We start from the raw sequence: 12283 nt of genomic DNA on the forward strand, positions 1-12283 counted from the left end.
GTATATATGAAGTTTGCTTTAAAAAATAAGTTTTTTTTTTTGTTTTGTTTTGTTTTTTTACAAAGTAATAGGTTATAAAAGTGAAAACTAAAGGAATAATAGAGGACTCAAAATTTTTTAAAAAATTAAAAAAAAAAAAAGAATGATTGTAAAAATAGTAAAAATATATCTAGGACTTTCTCTGGTTTTGTTGTGAGTATTGTGGGTTCAGTTCATTTTTGGCTAGTTCCTTGGTCTGACTTATATTTCTCAAGATCTATAGGCCCCTTCCTAATGTAGTCGGTACTAACCACAAGGTTTTAATCTATTGCCTGTAGCTTCCAAGGCGGTTCCCTCTGTTATAGCTTCTGTTTGCTGGTCTCTTCAGTGTCTGGTTTCTGCTCTGATCAAAGGGGACGGTGGCGGACACTTTTTTTTTTTTTTTTAGGCTCACTTGTTCAGTTGCGCTGTGGGGAGGGAGGGAGGGATGCTGCAAACAAGTAACACTGGCGTGTGCTCACAGTGCCTCAGCCACACTGGATCTGCCCCAGCTCACGGCGCGTGTAGCCTCCCTGCCCACACTGCTCAGGCTCTAGGTTGCTCTGCCAGGAACCATCCGTGGCCGGCCCTGGGCTGCCTGCACCTCCCAGGTCCAAGCCGCTCGGGTTTAGGCACTCAGGTAATCCTCAGAGGCGCAGACTCGGTTGGGCCTGCGTTTTGTGCCCGTCCCAGGTCCGAGCAGCTCAGGTGATGAGGTGTTTGGCAAGCGCTATTGCTGCGACTTATCACCTCCCTGCCGCTAGTTTATCTAGGTGTACAACCGGCACACCTTCTCAGGCAGATGTTGACTGTCCAGACCCCCAAGAAGTTTTAGTTAGCAAAGAAGCCTGCTTACAGTTTTATAGATAATGTCTCTCTGGGGCTGCGATTGCCCCCTTCTGGCTCTGGCTGCCTGTTACCAGAGGGGGATGGTCTGCAGCTGGCTATCTCTGTTCAGTCCTTTGTTCTGTGCATGGGCCTGGCGGTGTCTTAGGTTAGGGCTGGCTTTTCGCGTGGTAGATATCCCACAGTCTTGTTTGCTAGCCCAAATTATTTCGCTCAGATAGGGCTCAGGGTATTCAGGCCAGATCCTTACTCTAAGCGATGCAGCCCACGCAGCGCCTCCCTGCCCAGCCCCTGCTTGCTAGTGGCGTGTGCAGGCGTCTGCGCTGCTTCTCCTCTGGGGGAGTTACCATAAGGCTCGCAATCTGCAGGTTTTAATTGTTTATTTATTTTTCCTACCTGTTATGTTGCCCTCTGTGCTTCCAAGGCTCGGCACAGATTTGGCAGTGAGAAGGTTTCCTTGTGTTTGGAAACTTCTCTCTTTTTAAGACTCCCTTCCTGGGATGAAACTCCGTCCCTCCCTCTTTTGTCTCTTTTTTTGTCTTTTATATTTTTTCCTACCTCCTTTCGAAGTCTTGGGTTGCTTTTCTGGGTGCCTGATGTCCTCTGCTGGCATTCAATAGTTGTTCTGTGGAATTTACTCGGCCTTTAAATGTTCTTTTGATGAATTTGTGGGGGAGAAAGTGTTCTCCCTGTCCTACTCCTCCGCCATCTTGGGAAATACCTCAAATTAATTTTTAAATTCATTGCAATCCCATTCAAAAATCTTAACAAATTTTTAAATAAAGTTGACAAACTGACATAAGTTTACATAATTCTTCACACATCTGTAAGTAAGCCAGGCACTCCTAACAAAGGACAAGATTGTAAAACTTGCTCTACCAGTCATCAATAGTTACAAACCTATAGTAATTTAGAGAGTGTAATGCCATGCTACAGAAAGAAAAGCAGATATATAGAATAAAGTTATGTCCTATACTATTTTCTTGGGCTCCACAATCATTGCAGATGGTGATTGCAGCCTTGAAATTAAAAGACACTTGCTCCCTGGAAGAAAAACTATGACCAACACTTACAGCATATTAAAAAATGGAAATAATACTTTACCAATAAAGTCCATATAGTCATATTATGGTTTTTCTGGTAGTCATGTATGGATGTAAGAGTTGGAACATAAAGAAAGCTGAGCACTAAAGAATTGATCCTTTTGAACTGTGGTGTTGGAGAAGACTCTTGAGAGTCCTTTGGACAGCAAGGAGATCAAACCAGTCCATCCTAGAGGAAATCAGTCCTGAATATTCACTGGAAGCACTGTTGCTGAAGTTGAAGCTCCAATACTTTGGCCACCTGATACGAAGAACTGACTCACTGGGAAAAACCCTTATGATAACCCTGAAATATTGAAGGCAGGAGAAAGGGACGACAGAGGATGAGATGGTTGGAGGGCATCACTGACTTGATGGACATGAGTTTGAGCAAGCTTCGAGAGTTGGTGATGGACAGTGAAGCCTGGTGTGCTGCATAGAGCCCATGGGGTTGCAAAGAGTTGGACATGACTGAGCGACTAAACTGACTGAATTGATGGAACAAAGTGGAGATATCCATTCACAAATAAAGACTATTTAATGATATATCAAGGTATTGACTAGGTGATCCTGTTTCCAATAATTGGGCTTGGACACTGGTCCTAGTTTTTCTTTTCTAGCTTGATGTTGCCTTAATAGACAGAAGTAGTGTTTGTTGTAAGGTGTAGGCAACCTATGTTAATTTTGTGGTCTGAAGTGCTTAGCTATCACATGAAAAAAGATAATTTGATCCCTATGATACCATACATAAATAACTTCTTCATGGATTGTAGACCTAAATGCAAAAAGCAAACTGACAAAGATTTAGTATTAATGTAATGTTTACCCAAGCTAATTCTGTGTTTATGATAAAAGAAGAGTATTATAATTCAGTTATATTTACAGAAATGTAAGGTAAAATCTCTTGCTGTGGAAATACTATCTTCCCTTTTTCCTACCGTATATTTCTATACAAAAGCACACAATTACACACATATATAGTCATTTTGAAAGTGAATATACCTGACAACTATAATTCATGGATATATTATTTCTGATTATATTCAATTTGAACTTTGACTGCTTTTTAAAAGTCACCTCAAAACTAATTATCCTTTATTGTCAAGCTTATAATTTTTATTTCTTGTCTACTGATGCTGCTACTTAACTGATGATTTTATTTTCTCCTTCCATCTCACATGGTTCTTCATAACATATCTATATTCCCCATTCCTATGAATGGTGTAATCTCTCTAATCCTTTCACATAACATCTTTTCTTTCAAATATCTTAAAATATCTATTGCTAGAGAAATGTTTCAATTATATGACATATAATATATGTCACATATTATATATTTTATATATATATATCTAAGAAGAATTTCTATGATAAATGATTGTAAGAAGACACAAACAGTGAAAGGGAAATATGAGAAGCATTAAAAAAAACTCTTAACTAAACACATTTAATTGATTTAATTCAATATTTCAGAATTAATTCATTTAGCAAGCTCAATTTAAATATATGCACTGTGAACACTGTACAGAAACAAATGTAAGAGATTTTTTAAACCTCAAATAAATAGTTTGCTCACTAGAGGTGCATTTTACTAACCAATATGACATTTGAACCCATATTTCAACTCTTGTTTCACATAGTGTTTTTTATGTGGCTGTCATTGTTGCTGCATTTCCATCCTGCAAGATTACCGCCCTTAAGTTAGACAACTAGAAATTTGTTATGTAATCAATAAATTGATTGCAAGTTATTTAAATACTATAGATACAAACTTTATAGTAGATTTTAAAACCAAGAATTTAAGATCAAGAATTATTTTAAAAACTAATGCTTTCAGTTGGTGATTTATAAAATATGAATGATCACCAGAAGATGGATCATTAGCACCATGGACCTGTTAAATAAAAGTGAATTCTGCTTACAGGGAAATTTTAATGTCATACACTCCAAATGGCTAATAATTTGTCACTTTGCTAAGACAAATACAGCAAAGACTGTTAAAAGAGAAAGGCAAGGCAAATGTGAGTTGCACTGATGCAAGTGATACCTCTTTTTCTTGGACTATATTTCATGATTAAAGCTCTTCTGAAGTAAAAAAAAAAAAAAAGACAAATATGTAGGGTGCCTGGGCCAACTTAAGAAAGGCACATTAGTGTCTGTTCAGTTCAGTTCAGTCGCTCAGTCATGTCCAACTTTTTGCGACCCCACAAACCACAGCACACCAGCCCTCCCTGTCCATCACTGCTCCCGGAGTTTACCCAAACTCATATCCATTGATTCGGTGATGCCATCCAACCGTCTCATCCTCTGTCGTCCCCTTCTCCTCCTGCCCTCAATCTTTCCCAGTATCAGGGTCTTTTCAAATGAGTCAGTTCTTTGCATCAGGTGGTCAAATTATTGGAGTTTCAGCTTCAACATAAGTCCTTCCAATGAATACTCAGGACTGATCTCCTTTAGGATGGACTGGTTGGATCTCCTTGCAGTCCAAGGGACTCTCAAGAGTCTTCTCCAACACCACAGTTCAAAAGCATCAATTCTTCAGCGCTCAGCTCTCTTTATAGTCCAACTCTCGCATCCATACATGACTAGTGGAAAAACCATAGCCTTGGCTAGACAGACCTTTGTTGACAAAGTAATGTCTCTGCTTTTTAATATGCTGTCTAGGTTCATCATAACTTTCCTTCCAAGGATTAAGCGTCTTTTAATTTCATGGTTGCAGTCACCATCTTCAGTGATTTTGGAGCCCCCCCCAAAATAAAGTCAGCCACTGTTTCCACTGTTTCCCCATCTATTTCCCAGGAAGTGATGGGACTGGATGCCATGATCTTAGTTTTCTGACTGTTGAGCTTTAAACCAACTTTTTCACTCTCCTCTTTCACTTTCATCAAGAGGCTCTTAAGTTCTTCTCTTTCTGCCATAATGGTGGTGTCACCTGCATATCTGAGGACATTGATATTTCTCCCAGCAATCTGGATTCCAGCTTGTGCTTCAATGAGTCCAGCATTTCTCATGATGTACTCTGCATATAAGTTAAATATGCAGGTGACAATATACAGCCTTGATGTACTCCTTTTCCTATTTGGAACCAGTCTGTTGTTCCATGTCCAGTTCTTTTTTTTTGTTTGTTTCAGCTGTTTTAAGTCAAAGATCTTTATTTTTGGCTTCTTTTTAAAGAAAGCTCTTCTAAGAATTACATATGAAAGATCACGCGTAAATCACACTTCTTCCATGGATTAATAAAAATACAGTTTTCATGATTTGTAAATATCTGTTTTTAGGGGATCCAGAGAGCTGGAAAAATGCTGCTGGGTTTTTCTGGCCTACCACTGAATTGTCTATAAGTCAGTTAGAAGGACGCATGTGTATCGTGGGTACGTTATTTCCCACCAAGAGAAACAGAGCCTCAGCATCTGGACCGTGCTTATCTCAGGAAATTGGCAGTGACTGGCTCTGAAGGGAAGTTGGTTCTGCTGGAGCGGCACGGGGGCACTGCTTCCTCCCAGGGGAAGTGGGCACAGATGCAGACCCCGCGGAGCTTGGGGCACAGCCAGTGACTCATTCACTGCTCTTCACCAGCCAAACCTCGTTGCGATGTCCGTAGGGCTTCATGGGAGGGTCATACCCAGTGCAGAAGTAGAAGTCAGTCTGGTACTTGGCTGTGCTCTCCAGGGCGGACCGCAGCTGGATGGCTTGGGCAGCGTAATCAGCTGCCTTAGCATAACCACCAAACTGCGTGGAATAGACAGTGATGCCTTCCCTGTCTTCGATCTTAATGCTGTCATCGCTGGGAGCTGGTGGGTCGCTTTGAAACTTGTTTGGAATCCAGAACCAGACTTTTAATTTCTTCTGTAGGTCCCCATCGTCACTGGGGAACACAGCAAAGGAAATAGGAACTGTCATCCCCATTCCGAGTCCCTTATCATTGGAGCCTCCCACATACTTCATGACTTTCGGCATTGCCTCCCTCAGAGCCTCATCCACAGGCTTATCTGTCACTTCCACTGTGGCAAACTTCCCGCCTTCACAGGCCCTCTCCTCATAGAAGACATCTCCCTTGCTCCCTTTGCTCAGGACCTGCCAAGGCCAAGTCTCTACGCTCCCGAACAGCGAGTTCTTGATCATGCCCAACATGGTGTCGCCGTGGTGCTCAGGACACACGGGAAACACGGGGTAGGGGAAAAGGGTCCATGTCCAGTTCTAACTGTTGCTTTCTGACCTGCATACAGGTTTCTCAAGAGGCAGGTCAGGTGGTCTGGTATTCCCATCTCTTGAAGAATTTTCCACAGTTTATTGTCATCCACACAGTCAAAGGCTTTGGCATAGTCAATAAAGCAGAAATAGATGTTTTCCTGGAACTCTCTTGCTTTTTTGATGATCCAGTGAATGTTGGCAATTTGATCTCTGGTTCCTCTGCTTTTTCTAAAACCAGCTTGAACATCTGGAAGTTCATGGTTCACATATTGCTGAGGCCTGGCTTGGAGAATTTTGAGCATTACTTTACTAGCATGTGAGATGAGTGCAATAGTTTGAACATTCTTTGGCACTGCCTCTCTTTGGGATTGGAATGAAAACTGACCTTTATTAGTCTTGTGGCCACTGCTGAGTTTTCCAAATTTGCTGGCATACTGAGTGCAGCACTTTCACAGTATCATCTTTTAGGATTTGAAATAGCTCAACTGGAATTCAGTCACCTCCACTGGCTTTGTTCATAGTGATGCTTCCTAAGGCCCACTTGACTTCACACTCCAGGATGTCTGACTCTAGGTGAGTGATCACACCATGATTATCTGGGCCATGATTATTAATGTCTGTAGGTAATATAATTGTCCAGGACTAATAGAACAAATTCAGCTGAAGCAGTGCTGTATAAATTGGGCTTTATAGCTAAATCTTTTGTGTAAACCTATGGCAGTAGGAAATTTACTAAGAGAAAAGAATTACACTGTATTTTCCCCTATCTATAGAAAGAAACACTTCAGTTATCTTAAACGCTAATACACCTGTAGTTAATCAATAAATTAGTCCTTGAACAAAATACTTTTATTGTTTGCAAGGTTCCAAACACTGTGACGGGTGTGTCGTACAGGACACAGAGAAATCTGTGATCTAATCACAGTTCTCTAAGACCCAACAACATAGACAGGAGAAATAATCCCACAAATCTAAATACAATAAAGATTGGAAAAGCATGTAAGGCAGTAATAGAAATATGTGCTAATGTCATACTAGATAATTTGCAAAATGAATGGTTTAGTTTAAAATTTTTATAGAAAAAATAAATAATTTCTGGCTACAGCAGTAGTAGACATTTCTCAGAGAGGAAGAGGGGAGTGGGTAGAAACTGAAGGTAGAAATAAGTTAATTATATCATTACATATGATATATCTTAGATGATTACACATGTAGAAGAATGTGTATGTGAAAACTGTTAGTAAGAAGAGCTGGATAACTTAGAAAATGTAAACAGTGATTGTTGTTTTGTTCAGTCACTGAGTTGTGTCTGTCTCTTTGCAACACCATAGACTGCAGCCCACCAGGCTTTCCTGTCCTTCACTATTTCCTGGAATTTGCTCAAACTCATGTCCATTGAGTCCATGATGCCATCCAACCACCTCATCCTCTGTTGTCCCCTTATCCTCCTGCCCTCAATCTTTCCCAGCATTAGTCTTTTCCAATGAGTCAGCTCTTCGCATCAGGTGGCCAAAGTTTTCGAGTTTTAACTTCAGTATCAGTCCTTCCAATGAATATCCAGGTTTAATTTCCTTTAGGATTGATTCGTTTAATCTCCTGCAGTCCAAGGGACTCTCAGGGGTCTTCTCCAGCACCACAGTTAGAAAGCATCAATTCTTAGGCACTCAGCCTTTTTTCTGGTCCTACTCTCACATCTGTACATGACTACTGGAAAGACCATAGTTTTGACTATACAGACCTTTGTCAGCTAAGTGGTGTGTCTGCTTTTTACTATTCTGTCTAGTTTTGTCATAGCTTTTCTTCCAAAGAACAAGCGTCTTTTAATATGACTGCAGTCACCACCTGCAGTGATTTTGGAGCCTTAGAAAATGCAGATTTGGTAGTGTTTCACTATTTTTATGAAAGACTTTATATTTGAAATTATTTTTTTAATTGTTTACAGGAGTTGACACATAAAATCATCAGACTTGAAGATTTTTGTTGTTTGTTCTGTTTTGTAAGGGAAGATTTTTGATGACAATTTCAAGTTTTTTAAAAGATATAAGGCAATTTTCTGTGACATTTTAAATTGCAATTTCAAGGATTTTGGCCATTTCATTGGAATTGCTAAATTTGTTGGCTCATTAAATGTTTTTATTATCCTTTTCATGTCTACAAGATATGCAATAATAGTTACTCTTTCATTCCTGACATTGAAGACATGAGGGCAACCAGCAAAAAAGAGAAATAAATATGCAAATGTATATTATATTCTATAATATCTAACCTTTCACTTCTACTGAGATGAAGTGAATGTGATTTGTCAGTGGGAATTTGCTGGAAACTTGAGAGCATTTCTGTTTTCTCCACTCAGGCCATTGTTATTGGCATATCTTTTGAAATAACCTTCTCTTCTCTTCTTAGTTCTTACACTTCTTCCTGCCTGGAGATAACTCATGTTCTAGTTACTAGAGTATTTTTTTTCAGGTTCTTCAAAAATCTTTGGTAATTTGAATATTTTAGCCTAGATGTTGCATATCTCTGAGAAAGTCTATTCCAGATAATTTGGGCAATTCCTCTTTATCAGGGAGTATCAAATCTATACTAATTAAATTTTAGCAATTTTAACTGTACCTCAATTTTATTAACTTTACAATGAAATAATATTTATACTTATCACATAAAGTAGTTGCAAAAAAATAGCTTATACATGTAAAACACTTATAATAGTGCATGGCTTAAAGTTGGTGCTTAACAAATGTGAGCTGTTATACCTCACTGATCTTTTATAATCCAATTGCTGGCAAAGAACTGATATCATCATAATTATGGAGACCAGTTAGGATTTATTTTCTGAGTTAAAAAATGGTAGCCACTGCCTCCTGAAACACCAGGGCTACATGGAAGAGCCTATTGATTCTGATTGCTGTAAGGATGGATGAAGTGAGGAATTGTCTATGGGCTGGTAAACCATAACGATCTGAAGTGATTACTGCAAAATATTTATCAAAAAGAAATCTTTTCTGTTTATCTTCGTGTTCAAGTCTGGAACTTTACGTTCCTAGCTTACGTTTATCTTAGTTTCCTAACAGGAAATTTTAAAACCACACCAGGTAACTAGAAAAAAATTTAAAGCACTATTGTCCAAACACCATAGACATTTTCTATAGCAGAGAATTTAAGGAAATGGGTGGGGAGCAACAAAACCAGATAAAAGGAACCAAAATAAGGATAGTTCATATCAGTAATACAAGCCAGAAACTGAGAGGTTTAACATGTCTTGTGATACAAGTGGTAGACCCTTAGGTAGGAAATCACAAATGGATGATTCATTTAGCAAATATTTAATGAGCACCTACGTTATGCATAACACTGAAATAGGTCCTTGGGATACAGAATTGGCAAAGCAACCATGACACCTATGCTTATAAAGAGTACACAGACTGTCAAGTAAGGCAGATATTTAGTAATTTAGTTTTGTCTCTTTTACTCATTGTAGTCAAAGTTTTAATATGTTCCTGATTATAAAAGACCCTTCTGGTATCACTGATTTTTCTCTATTGTTTTCCTATTCTCCATTTCTTCTCATATTTCATTATTTCCTTCTATCATCTTGCTGTAGATTTGGTTGGCTGCTCTATTTCTAATATCTTCTGGGTGAAAGTTAGGTTATTGAGTTGGATCTCTCTTCTTTTTTTTACTATAGGTGTTTACATCACTACATTTCCCTCTCAGTTCAGTTCATTCAGTTCAGTCACTCAGTTGTGTCCGACTCTTTGCGACCGCATGAATCGCAGCACGCCAGGCCTCCCTGTCCATCACCACCTCCTGGAGTTCACTCAAACTCATGTCCATGGAGTCGGTGATCCCATCCAGCCATTTCATCTTCTGTTGTCCCCTTCTCTTCCTGGCCCCAATCCCTCCCAGCATCAGACTCTTTTCCAATGAGTCAACTCTTCGCATGAGGTGGCCAAAGTACTGGAGTTTCAGCTTTAGCATCATTCCTTCCAAAGAACACCCAGGGATGATCTCCCTTAGAATGGACTGGTTGGATCTCCTTGCAGTCCAAGGGATTCTCAAGAGTCTTCTCCAACACCACAGTTCAAAAGCATCAATTCTTCGGCGCTCAGCCTTCTTCACAGTCCAAGTTTCTCAAGAGGCAGGTCAGGTGGTCTGGATTGCCCATCTCTTGAAGAATTTTCCACAGTTTATTGTGATCCACACAGTCAAAGGCTTTGGCATAGTCAATAAAACAGAAATAGATGTTTTTCTGGAACTCTCTTGCTTTTTCCATGATCTAGTGGATGTTGGCAATTTGATCTCTGGTTCTTCAGCCTTTTCTAAAACCAGCTTGAACATCTGGAAGTTCACAGTTCACGTATTGCTGAGGCCTGGCTTGGAGAATTTTGAGCATTACTTTACTAGCGTGTGAGATGAGTGCAATTGTGTGGTAGTATGAGAATTCTTTGGCATTGCCTTTCTTTGGGATTGGGATGAAAATGGACCTTTTCCAGTCCTGTGGCCATTGCTGAGTTTTCCAAATTTGCTGGCATATTGAGTGAAGCACTTTCACAGCATCATCTTTCAGGACTGGAAATAGCTCAACTGGAATTCCATCACCTCCACTAGCTTTGTTCATAGTGATACTTTCTAAGGCCCACTTGACTTCACATTCCAGGATGTCTGGCTCTAGGTGAGTGATCATACCATCGTGATTATCTTGGTCATGAAAATCTTTTCTATACAGTTCTTCTGTGTATTCTTGCCACGTCTTGTTAATATCTCCTGCCTCTGTTAGGTCCATACCATTTCTGTTCTTTATTGAGCCCATATTTGCATGAAATGTCCCTTTGGTATTTCTAAAATGAAGAGATCTTTCTTGAAGAGATCTCTAGTCTTTCCCATTCTGTTGTTTTCCTCTATTTCTTTGCACTGATCACTGAGGAAGGCTTTCTTATCTCTTTTTGCTATTCTTTGGAACTCTACATTCAGATGCTTATATCTTTCCTTTTCTCCTTTGCTTTTTGCTTCTCTTCTTTTCACACCTATTTGTAAGGCCTCCCCAGACAACCATTTTGCTTTTTTGCATTTCTTTTCCATGGGGATGGTCTTGATCCCTGTCTCCTGTACAATGTCATGAACCTCAGTCCATAGTTCATCAAGCACTCTATCTATCAGGTCTACTCCCTTAAATCTATTTCTCACTTCCACTGTATAATCATAAGGGATTTGATTTAGGTCATACCTGAATGGTCTAGTGGGTTTTCCCTACTTTCTTCAATTTAAGTCTGAACTTGGCAATAAGGAGTTCATGATCTGAGCCACAGTCAGCTCCCAGTCTTGTTTTTGCTGACTGTATAGAGCTTCTCCATCTTTGGCTGCAAAGAATATAATCAATCTGATTTTGGTGTTGATCTGCCTCTTGAGAAATTTGTATGCAGGTCAGGAAGCAACAGTTAGAACTGGACATGGAACAACAGACTGGTTCCAAATAGGAAAAGGAGTTCATCAAGGCTGTATATTGTCACCCTGCTGATTTAACTTATATGCAGAGTACATCATGAGAAATGCTGGACTGGAAGAAACACAAGCTGGAATCAAGATTGCTGGGAGAAATATCAGTTACCTCAGATATGCAGATGACACCACCCTTATGGCAGAAAGTGAAGAGGAACTAAAAAGCCTCTTGATGAAAGTGAAAGAAGAAAGTGAAAAAGTTGGCTTAAAGTTCAACATTAAGAAAACGAAGATCATGGCATTTGGTCCCATCACTTCATGGGAAATAGATGGGGAAACAGTGGAAAGAGTGTCAGTCTTTGTTTTTCTGGGCTCCAAAATCACTACAGATTGTGAGTGCAGCCATGAAATTAAAAGATGCTTACTCCTTGGAAGGAAAGTTATGACCAACCTAGATAGCATATTGAAAAGCAAAGATACTACTTTGCCAAAAAAGGTTCATCTAGTCAAGGCTATGTTTTTTCCAGTGGTCATGTATGGATGTGAGAGTTGGACTGTGAAGAAGGTTGAGCGCTGAAGAATTGATACTTTTGAACTGTGGTGTTGGAGAAGACTCTTGAGAATCCCTTGGACTACAAGGAGATCCAACCAGTCCATTCTAAAGGAGATCAGCCCTGGGATTTCTTTGGAAGGAATGATGCTAATGCTGA

The 12283-nt window shown here is 39.6% G+C and overlaps 1 pseudogene; it reads right to left on the reverse strand.

Annotated features, from left to right (window-relative positions):
* Nucleotides 1–5190: 5190 nt before the first annotated feature.
* Nucleotides 5191–6104, reverse strand: LOC138987842 (heme-binding protein 1 pseudogene; annotated as a pseudogene).
* Between the last annotated feature and the right edge of the window lie 6179 nt (nt 6105–12283).

The sequence above is a fragment of the Bos mutus genome, chromosome 5, assembly GCF_027580195.1.
Source record: "Bos mutus isolate GX-2022 chromosome 5, NWIPB_WYAK_1.1, whole genome shotgun sequence".
In the NCBI taxonomy this organism is placed as follows: Eukaryota; Metazoa; Chordata; class Mammalia; order Artiodactyla; family Bovidae; genus Bos; species Bos mutus.